Source organism: Poromitra crassiceps (genome assembly GCF_964638095.1).
Source record: "Poromitra crassiceps genome assembly, chromosome: 1".
NCBI lineage: Eukaryota > Metazoa > Chordata > Actinopteri > Beryciformes > Melamphaidae > Poromitra > Poromitra crassiceps.
Window position 1 is genome coordinate 123,892,419 of NC_139623.1, and position 17,582 is coordinate 123,910,000.

Below are 17,582 nucleotides of genomic sequence, written 5' to 3' on the forward strand. Positions count from 1 at the left end.
AGAGCACCTACAGCAGGCAGAAGGTTAATACTGTAGAAATAGGTATAGCAGGGGTATTTAGATATAATAATAAATAGATAAAGGCTTATTACATGTTAAGACCTAGAGAGATATCAGTCCATGCTAGTCCGTAGAGACCACTCCGAAGGGCCTTTTTTTGCTCGTTTTAATTAGCGAGTCTGTTTGTTATGGAGAGGAGAGGACTCTGGTATTATCCGTCTTGTGGTAGAAACCTTGTGAACGATGAACCCTGAGGGAATCCTAATCTCAATTAAAAGGGCTTGCATAATTCCACGCTACTGCACGATGCCATGACACCCCCTCTTCTGTTATTTTTTTTGAGTGTGAGACCCCTAGCGGCAGAAAATTACATATAGTATGTTTAAGTCCACCACTTATACTTTATAAACCATGTTATAAGTTTGCCAAGCTTGATTACATTTATAAAGAGTTTTATAAAGCCTTAATGCACTATACTGTGTTATGAATGTGCTCATAATGCATTATAGACATGACCTTCAGAAAGTGTTACCGAATCTTCCTTTGTCAAATAACATGTAGACTGTAAGTTTTTGCAGTGCCTGATTGTAACAGAGGCTGTCTCCTCTCTCAGGACGTGAAGCCAGTGGATGTGTTGCTGCTCGAACAGAGTCAGAAGCTACAGTCAGAGAGCTCATCTTTACAGCTCAGCGGTGAGTCCACACACACACACACACACACACACACACACACACACACACACACACACACACACACACACACACACACACAAACACTCTCTGGGTTGACCCTGCCAACTGGCAAAAAATAAAAATAATAATAATTATATATATATATATTATATTGCATGCGTACCCCATTTTGTCTTCTGTCAAATCACTGACTGCTTGGTTAAGACTCACTCCATTAATGAATTGCTCATGCAATTATATGGTGTGTTTGTCAGTTTGAAGTGTTTATGAGTGCAACCATGATAACTTCATGTTATTTGCATGATCTCATATTTTGCATTTTGAGTTGTTGGCTAAGAGTACCCACTGACAGGTTCAGTTTAGCTAGCCTTTTTCTGTGAACTCTGCATGCTGTCTGATGGAGGTAACTGGTGGCTTGGAGGGGTTTTGGATACAGGAAGAGAGCAGAGTTTAGTCATGCCAGACAGGGCAGATAGCAGGTAAGATTCTGCCTGTGTCCATATCCCATGACATGCCTGCCAGACGCCTCCCTTCACCACGTCTCAGTGTCCATACCAGCCAGGGGCCACACATATTCCAGCACATACCTTTTTTTTTTATAGATATTACTTTCAAATCTTTCAAAACAATAAACAAGACAAACAAACAAGCTCAGACACAGGGGGGAAAAAAAACATATTTGACATTTAGTATTGTAACGTGGTGCTACCAGCCGCATAAGGTGCTTATGTGCTTGTACAAGATATTATGCATGGGATCCTACGAAAGGGGTTGATGGAAAACCATCCAGGTAAGCCCTCTGTCACCTCTAACCTCAGTCACTAGTCATTCTTAACTTCATCAAAGTAAGCCAAAAAGGGGTCCTAGATATTTGAGAACCTTCTAAGCAAGTTGGCTCTCAGGAACCTCAGTCTCTCCATCTGTATAACAGAGATCATGTCCATGTGTTTGGACCCAGGAGCAGAGACAACAGAGTCGGGAATCAGATAAACGTCTTTTACTTTCAGACTTGAACACAGGAACAAATAAACAAGAAACAGCAATAAAGCTTAAAGCTAAATCTAGCCTATACTTGGGTCGGACGGCCGACAAATAAACTAAGTCTTTAAGACAGAATATTCACAAGGAAAGTCCAAAGAAAAGTCCACTGAAGTCCTTCAGTATATGATCTCGAATGGGAGTAGCCAGGGCACAGCAACAGCTTGGCAATGATCAGCACCGGAGTCTGCAAGCAGAAGTGGTTATATACAGTAGGCTGCCAGTCAGGTGCAGAAAATCACAGTAAATCAAAAGAATTATGTCATGGCCCTTCCTATAGGCTAGTCTCTCCCGCTGCTGTTATGAGCGCGGGAACCCTGTTCAGCACCATGGACAGTGACGGCCCGGCGCGTCCTGGTTACCCGCGCTCTGGCCGGTTCAGCACCTCGGACAGCTCCTTGACCGCGGCCTGATGCAGGATCCCTGAGTCGTGCTCCCAAGGTTGTGTCATGAACAGAAGGTGAAGAAGAGGACTTCCATTTCTTTAAAATTAGTCTTTTAGCAACAGTTGTCCCCAGCGTCAGAGATTGCTGCACGGTTGTAGGGAAGTTCAGAGAGGACTCCGAGCAGCCAAAGATGGCGAGTTCTGCCTCCGGCTGCAGGGTTACTTTGTAGGCCTTAGAGTACCAGTCAAAGATTTTGGCCCAGAATCCCGTTAGTGAAGTACAGAACCAAAAGGCATGAGATAGTGTGCCCTCTGACACCTGACACCTGTCAGCACATACCAGGTTGAATTAATCATCTTTAACACTAGAAATGCCAATGAATTTGGGGGGTGTACAAGACCAAGCCATTAATTGAACAGGGTAAATATAATTAGACTATACTGTATGTATACTATTTGCTTGCATGATTGAGAAAATCTTACTCTAACATCAATGGTTTGTACAAAAATTGGGTCTCTGAAAAGTCATGGGGCAACATTTTGAAAGTGAGATTCTCCATTTTTTGTTCAAATCAAAACATTTGTCAGTTGACAATAATGTACTAGGCAGAGTGTTCATTTTGACAGAAGCTTTTGACTTTGTTTTAGTCATAGTCTTTTGACTAAAATGCAATTTTTGTCTTCATATTTCAGTGATCTGAAATGTTTAGTTTTAGTCTAGTTTTAAGTTAAAGTGTAATGCATTATTTAAATAACGTATTCTCTTCTGATTGGATCTCTTCCAAATTCATCCCTCCCTAACATTTTCATCTAGTTTTTATTCATTGATGAAAATCTCAATAGATTCCCTCATCTTTTTTGTCATCACATCTATGTTTTTATTTAGTTAACATCAGTGAAAAAAGGTTGTTTTAGTGTAGTTTTAGTTTTAGTCAACAAAATTAACACTGACTAGGTGTATTCCTCAACTCTAATGAACAAGTAAAACATTTTTTCTTTATTGAGAAACAAAGGTAATTGTTTTTTAATCCATTACAAATATGGAAAAACTCATGCATAGTTGTTTTTCCTGTCCGTTAGATTATTGCAACTCTCTGCATTGTGGTATCAGTAAAATACCACTCTCCCATCTACAGCTGGTACAAAATTCAGTTGCCAGGGTTCTAAACGCAGACATCACATCCCTTCACAGGCTGTTAATCCATTTTAGAATTCATTTTAAGATTTTACTGGTCAAATTCAAAGTGTGCAGCCAGGTTTGGCGTCTAACTGCATCTCTGATCTTATAACTGCCTATGAGGCAAAACCCAGCCCGAGATACTCTGGCAGAATCCTCCGGGCCTAAGGAGAAAGGGTGATCAGGCTTTTGTAGTTAATGCCAGAGAGGGGAAAAGTACACACATTCTTTATTTAAGTATAAGTACATTTACTTGTGTAAAAAAAGACTGATACAAGTAGAAGTACGGATTCAACTAACTAAGAGTAAAAGGTACATGGTCTGAAATGTAATAGATTATAAAAGCAAAAAGCTTTTTCTGTGCAAAGCTAACTGAAACTATTAGTCATATTAATATAATTTGAAGACTATTAAGCTTAAAAGATCCCCTCCAAACATGTTATAAGATGTATGAAGACTATACTATACAGTAATTACTATACTATAATAATTTGTTTGATATATGTTTTGAAAATGTAAGGGGTAGAAAGTACAGATATTTGTGTTCAAATGTAGCAAGTAAAAAGTTGTCAGAAAAATCAATAGTAAAGTACAAATACCTGAAAATCCTACTTTAAGGGCGGTTTCACATCTAAAAGTCCGCCAGGTGTTATGCCGAGTTTTGCACCCCAGCGCCGGCAGCATCCCCACCTCACGGGAGTATATTGTAATGATTTATACAGAAATGTAACTGTTTAAAAGTGATATAATTGTCTGGTAGACGTGACCTCCCTGATTTCTGAGTTAAAACAGCCCCGAAATATGTTGTGGATGCAATTCTCGGCCGGGATGCGGAAATGTTCACGGCACGTGTCCCAGACGCAAATTAGAGCCGTGCCAAAATCATCTGCGCCCCAAAATGCCTGCGCAAACGGGATTTGGGCGGTCTTAACGACCAGAATTATTCACAGGCGTGGCCAGGCAATGCTGGGCATTACGTCAATCAAAACCAATCAGATTCCTGTCTCGCAATGGCTGTTAGCGCGAGGCATGCAATATGCTGTAATTCTCTCCATGCATAATAGAGTATACTCACTCGTGCGAGGACAGAGATAGCTTATTGACAGATTGTCTGTGGTGCCAACGACCCTCCGGGTTATGAAGGTAAATAGCCTATGTCCATTGTCCAACAAGTTTTCTCAATTAATTTCCCTCTTTGCGATGTGATACAAGTTTCTCAATGAGTTTTACTTTGTTTCAAACTCAAGCTCTCACTCTAGTGCCATCTTCGCTGCGCACGCAGCCACTGGAAGAATATTATTTTTGCTCCAAAAATTATCTTTATATAAAAACAAACCACCTACCAACAGGTGGCGTGGTAACCCTGGAACTGAGGCGGCCACCCACATTCCTTTCCCCGTGACGACGTCACGTCCGCCCAGATTCCAGGAGGCCACTCCTTCGTTCTTCCAGCCCGCTGAGGACGTATTATTCAAAGCTCTGTGTGCTAACTAACGTTTGCGCTCTCTAGCCGAGCTAATTCCGTCTTATTGCCCGACTAAACAAGTCGTACAGTGGACGAGATTCTTCAGGCTTCGGGGACCCGTTCCTGCATCTCTTCACCAGCGGCGACGGACAAGCTCATCAAAAGCTAAAGGGGGCCTTGCCTTTTATTGTGTTGTTGGCACATTCTGCTTAGGCTACCGCCGTGTAGCTGGCATACGTTCACCCCGGCTGGGGTAACGTTTGAATCTGAGAGTATTAACTCAAGTGTGTTGCCGCTCTCACTGCTTAACTAGATAGCTAGATTGCATCCGTGCGAATAGCATCAACTAGCTTCTCCTCGGCCGAGGAGTTTATTCCTAGAGTGACTAGTAAGCTTGGCTCGCGCTTGTCTCTCTTGCTTACGATAGCTGTGCTAGTGGTTTCACGCTTGTTCTCTTGGCAGGTCGTGTTGCCGCCTTCCCTTAACGGGTCAGGCTATTAGCCGCTTTCGTTACCGTGACACATGCATGTTCGCTAGCCTCCGGGTGGCTTACTGCCTAGCTTCTTCAGTTTTCACACTTGCTGCCTTCCCTTCGGGTCAGGTTATTAGCCGCTTTTGTTACCGTTGCACCTGCATGTTCGCTAGCCTCCGGGTGGCCTACTGCCTAGCTTCTTCACGCTAGTTTCCTAGCTTTCTTACGGTACTCCCACTAACCGGGTACAGCCTGCGGGAGCTTGCTGCTAGTTAGCTTGCTGTTTTCTCGTGCTATGAGCACGAGAGCGTTCGTTGAGCGTTCGTTGAGCCGCCCTCCGGGGCCCGCTGCTCCTCGAACCGCCCCACACCAGCGGGTGCGGCCTCCCCAGGGTCATGCCCCCTCAATGGCTACGCCCCACCCGGCCCTAGTGGGCCCCTCCTGGGTCCCACGTAGGGTTGCACGATATGAGGAAAAGCTGCGATAACACTGTTCAATATTGCGATGACGATATGACCTGCGATAAATAAATAAATGCTATAAACAAAAATATTAATGGGTATGGGTGCTCCGATCCGGCTAAGCCATGATCCGATCCGATTCCGATTCCTGGGGTCACGATCCGATTTCAGAATCGATTCTCGATTCCAACGATTCTCGATTCCAGAATCTAGAATCGATTCTCAATTATGTAGTTTTATATTGCAATAACACACAAAGGTAAATCCAAGACAGAAAATGACAAATGTATTAATGCTGAACTTCAAATTCAACTTCTGAAGTATTACAGTGAGGGCCTAAATTCATTTTGCAATACGAGTGTGTTAATTTAAGCATACGTATCAGTAAGTGGCACGGGATTCTCAAAGCCTGTGTTGAGGGTCATACGAACAAAAATGCACTCTTGAAGCTAAAAAAAATCCTAAACCAACAAGTTAATTATTTACATTTTTCCTTCAATGTAGAAGTAATTTCTTACACATGAGATTACTTTTAGCCTTTTAGTCATAACGATTATTGAAAGATATTCCATATTCCAGACTGAAATGTTATAACAAGTGGAGTATTGGCCAGAATGACATGAACATTTGGACACTTATTAAGCCGGTATCTTGCATGTTGCGTTCATGTGCACTGTAAAAAAAACTTTTTTTTTTTTTTTTTCGATAACACGTGACTTTTGCGATGTGTTCATCGCACATTTTCATATCGCGATGACGATGAAAATACGATAAATCGTGCAGCCCTAGTCCCACGGCCGACCAGGATGCGCGGCCCTCGTCCCCAGCAGCGTGGACGTGGGGGTGCGGGTGCGGCTGGTAATCCGGCCCGCTCTTAGTCACCTTCTTTGGGGGAGGGGGGGACTATGAGCCCGCTGACGTTGGAGCTCAGCGCCCACATTCGGCTCGGAGCTCAGCAGGGACCTGCCCAGTCCACCCCTTGCTGGCGCTACGCGCCCGGCAGGGACGGCAGCTCGCCAAGGTCTTGGCTCGGCGCCAGCCTTCGGCTTGTAGCTTTAGGGACAAGCCCACCGTCCCCCCGATTCGGCCGTGGAGGGGAGGTCCATGGACATACTCCGCAAGGAGGTTACTTCGCTGCTCGCCAAGGGGGCGATTCGCTCCGTCCCCAAGGCAGAGGTGCGCTCGGGTTTCTATCACAGGTACTTTGTCGTGCCCAAGAAGGACGGTTCCATACGTCCAATTCTGGACCTTCGGCGTCTCAACAAGACGCTGAGGAAGTTCCCTTTGCGAATGCTCTCTTTCCCCCGCCTTTTCAATGCGTTGAGGCCGGGGGATTTCTCGACGACGCTCTCATAGTGGCGGACTCGAGGGTCCGTGCCATGGAACACACCAAGATGGTGACAGATCACTTGCAGACCTTGGGGTTTTTGGTGAACTGGCAGAAGAGTTGCCCCGTCCCAACGCAGGTGGCGACCTTCCTGGGGCTCGAGCTGGACTCTCGGGCCATGCTGGCCCGCCTTTCGCCAGAGCGAGAGGCTCGCAGTGCGGACGGCAAAGACTAAGTCTGTGTCCCTCCGTCTCAGTGCATGTGCTCCCACTGGGGAGGCTACACATGCGCCCGTTCCAGATCTGGTTTCTCAGGCATTGCCTGGACCCGGCCAGGGACCGTCATCACAGGGTTCCTCTGACGTGTCTGGCCCGGCGGGCGCTGGCCATTTGGGCAGACCCCCGTTACCTCTCGAGAGGCACTCGGTTGGGCCCTGTCCCGCTCAGGTTGGTCATTCGCACCGACGCCTCCCTCTGGGGATGGGGTGCGGTTTGCGGGCGCTTTTCGGCGAACGGCCGGTGGAGAGCTCAGGAGCTTCGCCACATAAACGTGCTAGAGCTGGAGGCGATTCGCCTGGTTCTGGTTCACTTCCAGCGGCTCATACATGGGCGTCATGTTCTGATCCGCTCTGACAATACAGCTGCGATCGCCCACCTGAACAAGCAGGCCGGTGTGCGGTCAGAGGCGCTGAACCGGTTAGCGGCGGAGATTCACCTGTGGGCGTTTCACCTGTCCCCGTTTCCTTTCGTTGTCAGTGGTTCATGTGCCAGGCCGGCTGAATTTCGGGGCCGACCTGCTGTCTCGGGGCAATCCCCGTCAGACGGAGTGATGCCTCCACCCTCAGGTGGTGGAACAGATTTGGGCCAGGTTCGGCCGCGCCCACACTGGATAGTAGAGGCGATTGCTTTGCCATACTCTACCCCCGGAGGGTATCAAGGCGCATACGCGGGGCGTTGCGACGTCTTCCGCATTATTGCGCGGTGTATCGGTGGAGGACATGTGCGCTGCAGCCTCATGGTCCTCTCATCACACGTTTGTTAGGTACTACAGTCTTGATCTTTCCGGTTCGCGTTTCACGCATGCAGTACTCTCAATGGCGAGAAGGTAGTGTCGTTGCCTCTCCAAATGCCACACGGTTGGGCATGGGCGATTCGCCATGCGTCCGTTGTTCACCGATGCCTCTCGGGTCGCTCTGAGGAGTGCTCCCGGCAGCAAGGGCGGTTGAATTTGGCACTAGAGTGAGACCTTGAGTTCGAAATGAAGTAAAACGTTAGGGTTGTGCTACAACCCGGGTTTTACGAGTGAGAAGAAGGAGTGGGCTGGAAGAAGGAGTGGCCCCCTGGAATCTGGGCGGACGTGACGTCGTCACGGGGAAAGGAATGTGGGTGGCCGCCACAGTTACCACGGTTACCGGTTTCAGCCTGTCGGTAGGTGGTTTGGTTTTACATAAAGATCTTTTTTGGAGCAAAAATAATATTCTTCTAGTGCCATCTGCGAAGATGGCACTAGAGTGAGAGCTCTTGTTCTCACTCGTAAAACCTGCGTTGTAGCACAACCCTAACGTTATAGTTGATTGCCTCACTGAATTATCTGCTAATACCCAATTTTAGCAGCATAATTTGATGTCTAGGCTGTGCGTAATGACATCTCCAAAAGGAATTCTACTTTGCGCTGCGCTGCACGGAGATTATGGGTGCGAGGTATTTGCGCGTAAGAGGTCCTTTTCAAAGCTCTTAGTGCAAAGTAATTGCCTGCTGCTGACGATAGGGTAATGCCATCTATCCCACATTTTAGCGCTGAAACGCCTGCTTTGGCATGTGGCAGCCAATGCCCAGTACAATTATCACAGGCATGCGCTTGTGTCCGCCCCCAATTTGCATTGCGCACGGCGTTAAACGAGCGCAAACGGTAAATTAGCGCTTTTGGGAAGATAGGGCCCCAAATCAGTCATTTTTATAATAGGCTACTGCCATCCAAACTCAAAGCTGAAGAATGCCAGCCTGCCAGCGTGTACCGTTCTCACTTGCCTAGAGCGCATATTTTACATCAAACTTCAGAAATCTGTCAGTTTAATGCTGCCTTCCTTGTCGGCAGCGATACAAGCCTAGAACAATAAATGGCTGATGGAGAATGAAATTCCAGAGCCAAAAGGTAAACAGTGAACCACTTGAAGGAAAACCAGTTGTAATGAAATGATGGAGCCAGGAGTCAGAAGAAGTCGTCTGATATGATGTATTGAACATAGATCTTGGCCAAGAGATGCACTCTTGTATATTCACGGATGGATACACAGGCTTACATACATTGAACAGAAACTCAAAGACACTTATAGGACACACATCAGATAACATGTCTTGACGCACATCAGATTGTCTTGACGCACACTGGAAGGCCATTCAGTAGACTCAATCTATCTGTTATTCTGGCCCTGTAGAGAGCACCGTAGCAAGGTGACATGACATCCCAGCATTTTCTCCATCAATGGCTAATTACTATTTATGGATCATTAGGAGAGACTGTTCAAGGCAGCATACATTCAACATAAAAGCAGCGCCTATTTCCATAAAATATCCACCTTTAGCCGACTGGATCGCCTGTCATTCTTTTGCGCACGGTGCGTATGTCCACCTGATTTGGCTATCAGCGTCTTATCACTCCATTCATATAATCTTATCACTCCATTCATATCAGCCAGCATGCGTTGCCGGATAATTAATAATTAATGGACTATTTTGGGTGACATGCAGCATGCTCTCCCGTCCCTCTCTTTCATCCTCTCCGAAAATAGCTGGTAATAGCTGTCGGTATTTTTTCCATTTGACTTTTATAACATTGTCGGACCATATTTCAATTACAAGCTTGCTCTCCTCCTCTCCCCATGTGCTCCGACGGCTCATTTCTCATGATTCCTTTGATAATAGCCTGGTGAAACGTCCTGTATTTGGTCCTAAAGTCCGACCGAGACCACCTCTTTTTATCGGACCAAGGGCCGGGCGTTTGGTCCACACCGTGGTCCGGGGGAGGTTTTACACCTGTCATTTTGGTTCAGATCAAACTGGAAAGTCCGAAAGTTCGGACCAAATGAGGTAGGTGTGAAAGCACCCTAAGTACAGTAACAAAGTATTGTACTTAGTTCCCTCCCATCTCTGGTTAATGTCTCCAGGCTATTTTGAATTGCTGTTGTTGCCCATCGTGTGACATTTGATTTGTTTTTTCTGTACCTTGTAGGTGCATCAGGGCGAAAGGTCAACGAGTCATCAGAAGGGCCTCAGCATCTCCTGGCCAACCACATGAGCACCAGCCTGCAGGGTTCCCCCCCTCTTCCCTCCCAGCTTCTCCTGCGCTCTGGCAAGGGTAAGGGTGCCTCTGAGGACCCCCCCACCACTGCCAACGGCACGCACCACTTCCCATCTTCAGGAGTGGGCATAGTGGGCGGCCAGGACTTTTTCACTCCGTCCTCGATGGCGTCAGCGACCACTGCCTTTCCCCTGGCAGGCAAGATAGCGCTGAACTCCCTGCTCCATCGCCAGCTCATGCAGACCTTCTACTCCAAAGCCCTCCAGGACTCTGTGTCCTCCTCCAGCACTGCCTTGCTCTTCTCTCCAGCCCACTACCACACAACCAACTCTCTGTCAGGCAGGCATCAGCACCACAGCCAGCAGTCGTCTGCGGGGAGCCCGGACATCAACGGGTTGGCGCCTTCTCCCAGCCAGTCAGAAGGAACTGGGAGCGTCTCTGAAGGTGAGGACATGGATACTGCGGAGATCGCACGGCAGGTGAAGGAGCAGCTGATCAAGCACAACATCGGCCAGAGGATATTTGGCCACTATGTGCTGGGCCTGTCTCAGGGCTCAGTCAGTGAGATCCTGGCCAGGCCCAAACCCTGGAATAAGCTGACCATCCGGGGGAAGGAGCCCTTCCACAAGATGAGGCAGTTCCTGTCAGATGAACAGAACATCCTGGCCCTGCGCAGCATCCAGGGACGCCAGAGAGGTGAGCTTCATGTGGGGATGAGAAACAGACACTTTGGGCCCTATCTTGGCAAAAGCAGTAATATAGCGCTGGGCACAGCGCAAAATCGGAGGTGTGCCAAGTCATCTGCTATTCTCCATCGGTCTTAACCACCTGCATTATTCACAGGTGTGGCCTGGCAATGCCTGGGCATTAGATCAATCAAACCAATCAGATTCCCGTCTCGCATTCCCTTTAATACAGTTTGCGGGATGCATGCTGTAATTCTCTCTATTCATAATTTGGACATCTCACAACAACACCATCACATCATAATATATATCTGTTAAAACATCTGTGATTTGCAGCTTTTAATTGATACAATTCGGGTTCTTTGGTTGACTGGAATATAGAAACGTGTTTGCCACGTGGGAAACAGGGACATGATTGACAATAATATTGCAAGTAGGCTACAATGTCCAAGTTTTCTCAATTCATTTCCCATTAACCCCTCTTTGTATTTGTTCCTGTTCGTTTGGAGAGGGAGGGAGATGAGAGCTGACAGATGAATCTAGGCTACTCAAAGGGGTAAAATAATTGTAGACTAATATTATAGTAGGCTATTAATTATAGCATTCGTGATTAATTAATCTGGACGATGCAGTATGGTGTAGGGATGGGTATCGTTAAGGAATTAACGATACTAGTATTCTTATCGATACTGCTTATCGATCCGGTACTTTAACGGTACTTTTTGTTATTTTTAAGAGGAGACAGGAGGGAAAAAAAGAGACAAATTAACCTGGTCACAGTTAGGTGGCACTCATTTATCCGTTCCTCAGTCATTCTCCCACTAGCTGCCATGGTGAAGGGGTTTTTGCTTGGACCAGCAGTAGAGGGAGGAGGGGTGGGAGTGGGACTGGGCTGGTTCATTGTACTGTAGCTGCAGGCTCAGCTTTAACAAAAAAAAGTTGCAAAATCTTAATGGGTGCGTTTTTATTATTCATTTAAATATCCTAAAACATCCTTCTACCACACTGTGCCAATACCAACATTCAGATAGGGAAAGCATCATAAAAATAAAGCAAGACAGTATCTGTCTGCTGCACTTCCCCCCAAATCACTAAATATCCCCCCTGCTCTGAAAGTAAAATTTCTGAACGACAACTGAGATGATGACCGTCACCTGACGATTTATATCAGACTGGATTTATGATGATTAACACACCCAAACAGCGGGGAAATGTTTACTACTCTCGTCTTAATCATTACCACGTTCACATTATAGTTACCTGATGAGGTAGACTGGGTAATGCAACCGTGGCATCATTGACAGGAGATGATGGAGGGCGAGCTAGCTTGTCAAAAACTGTGCATTTCTCCGTTTGAATTTGATGCACTTTGGCTAAGTGTTTAGACAAATTGCTCGTGTTTCCACCTTTACTAGTGAAGGATTTATTGCACTTGCTGTGACAACATGAGTTGTCACCATCGACTCGATAAAAGTTTTTCACTGAATAATAGTTGATTGCCTCACTGAATAATCTGTTGTTCCGCAATTTTAGCAGCAGAATTTGATGTCCTGGCCTTTGTATTTTAATGGGACATCCGTGCGTAATGACGTATCCAAGGATTTCCCCTGCACTGCGCTGCGCAGCGCGGAGAGTAATGGTACGCTCAAGCGCAGCTGGGTATTTTTGCGCTAAAATTTGCTTTTCAGAGGTCTTAGGGCAAAGAGTTGCACCGTGCACGCATAGGGATGATCGCAAACATGAGGATTTAGCGCAGCCATGCCGGGTTTAGCATACGGCACACCCACAGCTGCGCCGAGCAAGCTTACATTTAGCTCCTGAATGCTTCACATCGGCTCCTGAATGCTTTACGTCAGCTCCTGAATGCTTCACATCGGCTCCTGAATGCTTTACGTCAGCTCCTGAATGCTTCACATAAGTTCCTGAATGCTTTACGTCAGCTCCTGAATGCTTCACATAAGTTCCTGAATGCTTTACATAAGTTCCTGAATGCTTTACATCAGCTCCTTAACACTAGCGTAGCCAGACTTGGCTCATTGGGTGTGCCACAGAAAGCCAGGGTATGCCAGGGAGTGGACCCAAAAAATGTGGGTCTTTTCAAACCAGATTTAGAGGAATATTAACTCATTGAGTGCCAGCCACTTTTGGAGAATGGACGCTCCCAGTGCCAGAGTTTCAGAGCTTTTTTCAGTGATTTCTCGAGGCCCACAGAATATTGTGTGATATTACTATGTAAACAATGAACACGCAAAAAGAACGATGAGACTCTTTTCTATCATCAGCAAAAACAGGTTTATTGATATCATTTTCCGTTCTTTAGTTATCAGCCGGAGAAGATAGCTTGATTTAACAAAAAAGAGCAGTTTTTTTCTAGAAGCTGAGATAATGGCCCTTTTGTGAAATTAAACATTTCAAACACATCACTGACTCTGAAGCTAATTTTCTGATGTAGTCACACCTCAAAAATAATTTCCTTCAATAAAACAGTGAAGGCCAGGGAATTTTGTTTGGCAGAATAATATTTTTAGCTGCAACCAGCAGCGCTGGCCCCTGCGTGCGCTGCTGGTTGCAGCTTCTTGCTGATCTTGATTTGCTGCTGGTGGGCATCGGATATTCTGGCTTGCGTTTGCCAACCCTGTCCTGCTGCCTGGGTCTGTCTGCGTGTTGTGTGCTGCTCTGCGTGCCCCCCCCCCCCCCCCCCCCGCCTCAACTGCACACTCCTCCTTTTAGGAGGTGGCTCTCTGCTGAGTTTGCTCTGCACTGTGAAGGGTGCGCGTCGGCGACATCCAGTTTTTTCCACGTGTGTTTGTCACCGGCTACTACTGTATGCTTCCAGTTGAGAATAATAACGGCTGATCATGCGAATGGGCTGTCGGCGACAGCCTGTCGCAGCGGACATGGAGGAGCTCAATTGTGGGAGCAGATTGGCTGCTGCCTGCTGCAGGCACATCTAACGTTAAAACGCTTCATGCATATCGATGCATACGGATGCGATGCGATTTCCGTTTCCCCAACGACTTATTCTCTGTTTTTCTCTGCCTTTCTGTTAACCTGGAGAGCACTGTCGCCACCTAAGGGTTCTGTAAAATAGGTTATAGACCTCCAATAGCTATAATATTTGTACAGGAGAGGCAGAAGGCTTTGATCGACGCCCCACCGTCAAAAAACGCAATTGACGAACATGTCCGTCCTTGGCACTCTACGTTACTATTTGAAATGACGAACATGTCCGTCCATGGCACTCAATGAGTTAAGATAGGACCATAACCATAACCATCAATGTTTGCTCCTTTTTGCACTCATTATTAGCAGGTAGAAGCAGTCAATTAAATTGTATTTTTTGGCAACATGTAAAACCACTTTGGTATCTCAAAAAAGTCTCACCTACTTTTTCCAATGAGTGTTCTAGTCGGGAAAGAACGCAAGTTTGGTTGGTATGCAGGTTCGTCTACTGCAGAGAGATCTGTAGCGTTCTCAGTGTCCTCTGACTGCTGCTGCACAAACCGCCAGTGTGTTTTTGGCTGCGTCCCCCCGCTGTTATTAACGTTATTGTTTCGGCTGCATCATCTTCATCATCGTCTGTCTCTCCACTGTCCACCACCAAGCGTTCACACCCAAAGCGCTTCCATTGTGCACAAAACACAGCACACGGAGTGTTTTTTTGTGCTCCGTTTGTTTTACCCCTGTAGTCGTGTGCAGTATCAGAACACAACAAGCGCGTCGATTTGGGTAGGGTTGCTAGGGACAAGTCACAACCAACATTTCAGGGTGTCCAATTGTCCCTACCAACTTTTAAGCAACCTTATTTGCATTATCTTTGGAGTGCAGTTATATAGGTCATTTAGATTCTCTTCCCATATTTTGCAAGGATAGAATTGACCCGACCATTATTGAGTGAAATTAGTTTGCAATATGTTCAAAGTTACATTTACCCCTGTTTTTCACAACTGAATGGGCCAGTCCAATTTTTTCCCCTGAAACTCACGTTTGATTGGCTCATTTGGCTGATGACCAAACAAACGCCCACCCACACACATGGCTCTGACACACACTAACATGCCGACATGCCGCCTCCTCGCCCTCCCGCTCGGAAAAAGAGAGACATCAGAAATTTTGAGCGTCCCCCTGCAGCAACTGTAAGTAACGAACACACCACTAATTTTATTACTGAAAGTCTGACGCGCATCACGCGTCGCATTTGTGCCCCAGGCTGTCAGTCAAACTGTTGAATCAGGCTAGAGGCTGTAGATAGGGACTTAGGAAGCGCTGCAGCCACTGTCTTTTGTTATTGTTATTGTTTTGTCTACTACTACTACTTTGAGGATGGTGTTGGTTGTCGTTTTGCACTGTTGTATGTATCGATGAGAAACAAGTGTCTGAGGATGCAAGACAAATTTCGGACTCTGTCTGACAATAAAGTAATATCTTATCTTATAACGTTAAACTGTGTGAACCAGCAGAGTATCATTTTACATTACAGCTGCTAACCTGCAAAACGCGAGCAAGAAGATGCTAGAGAAAAGTGTCCTGTCCAGTTACATGCATGTGTACATGTTACATGCATTGTTACACCCCTATTTTGGATGCATGCAGAAATGAGAAAATTTAAAATGAGGCATTCTATAGAACAGAAAGAAAACAAAGTAATGTCGCTATATTTGGACTGGTGGGCTTACTGATGAATGTGAAGATGTTTGGATGCATGCAGAAAACCAGAAAAGGAAGAATACTATAGAACAGAAAGTTGTAATAGGCTGAATGTTGTGTATATTTTGTTGAAATATATTGATGGATATGAAAATGCACTTTCTGTTTCACTGTAATATTACTGGTAAGTGAAAGTTAGTATAAGTCAGTGCACATTCTTTTATGCATGGTGTGTGGGTTTCAGTGGCAATGTTTTCTTTCCAAACCGGCTGTTTGTGAAAGAACATGATTAGATGGCTAAACCTACAGTTTGTGTTTGTTAGTTACAATTATGCTGACAGGACACATAAATATGGCTAAAAAAGGTTAAAAGAAACCTATTTTTTTTTTTTTTTAAATTAGATATTCCTCTAAATATGTCTAAAAAAGGTAAAAAAAAAAAAACTCAAATTCTTTTAAGCCACCTCCCCTCCTGCCGTCCTCGACCCTACCAACTTTGAGACCAAAATGACGCCCTTGGAACACAACGACCACACGGACGGTGACCAGCTAGTTTTGTCTGTTTGATGTTGTTCACTGTCCACATGAAAGCCAGATTATTGCTAATTCTGGCAGCAACAGAGGTTGAAAATCCCTCGGGAGGAGAAAACGTAGGCTACAGTAGGAAGAGTGAAAAAGACGATCAGGGCGCTTTTCCTCAATGTTCAACTTTTTCAGCTTAAAAAGTAAATGCCCACAGCGCTCCTCCAAAAACAACAGACGCCACCAGCTCTGAAACGCCAGGTGCATTCAAGAGGAGCACGTCTAGCGCGTCCCAGAGTCGTGCGCGGGTCTGATTTTCAAGACCCGGTTCCGCCCGGCCCCGCGACGTGCAGTACCGACCCCGCTCCGCGAACCCGCTCATATGATCAGTCAGTACCGCAACCCACCCCGCCCCGCAGACATGAGACCCGCGCCCCGCTCCGCTTCCGCATAATATACATTTCTTTGAAGTTAAAGCAGCTACGAGCAACTTTTTCGATTGTTATTAAACAGTATAAATTTAATATCAATGCATCACATCTTACCTCTAATAGTCGACGAGACCAACGCAGATTAGTCTCGCTTGAGCCCCGAGTGAATCGGCCAGTGTAGTCTGTCTGTGGCCAGGGAAGATCAGGAAGTGAAATGAAACGGTTTGCAGCAGCCACTTCGGCCATAACCACAAAATAACTTCCAAAAAACCTGTTAGAATATAACGAGAGATGTTCGCGAGAGTATGCGTGGCGTTCACATTGTTTATGTTATGTTGCTAGGCAGCGCAAACGGCGAGGCAGGCAGCTGCGTTTCACTTCCGGGTTTCACTTCCGCGTTTCACTTCCGGGTAGCCGGGCCGGCGGTAAGGAGAGAGAGAGAAAGAGAGAGCCCCCTGTTAACGCGAGTTTAGACAGACACACACTTAATAATCATCCAAGGGAGCAATCTCCAATTCACACGGCTTTGGTCTCAACTACTATTATAGGTAAGATGTGATGCATCAATATTGTAATTATACTGTTTAATAACAATCGAAAAAGTTGCTCGTAGCTGCTTTAACATAACCAAAGTAACTGCGATCGTTTCACAATTAACACAGGAAGCGAATAGCTGTCTTTTCTGGCCGAGTCACTGACGAGAGCCAACAACGGTGGTCGGTGCAGTCGGACTGGGCAGGCATTGCATAACGTTATTTACAATTAAGCACATTGACAGTGTTTTGTCACTGGTGCCAGTACCAGCAGGCCAGCCAGGGCCAGGCAGCAGCTAAAGGAAACATGCTAGCCTTGCTGGAGCTAGCTGTCATGCAATGCAACAAGCTAGCTAGCATAGGTCTAGGTCTAAGATACTGAATGAAATGTACTAACGCTACTGAACTGAAGCCAGTCAGTGACCTACCTGTCTCTTGTGCCTGCCCTG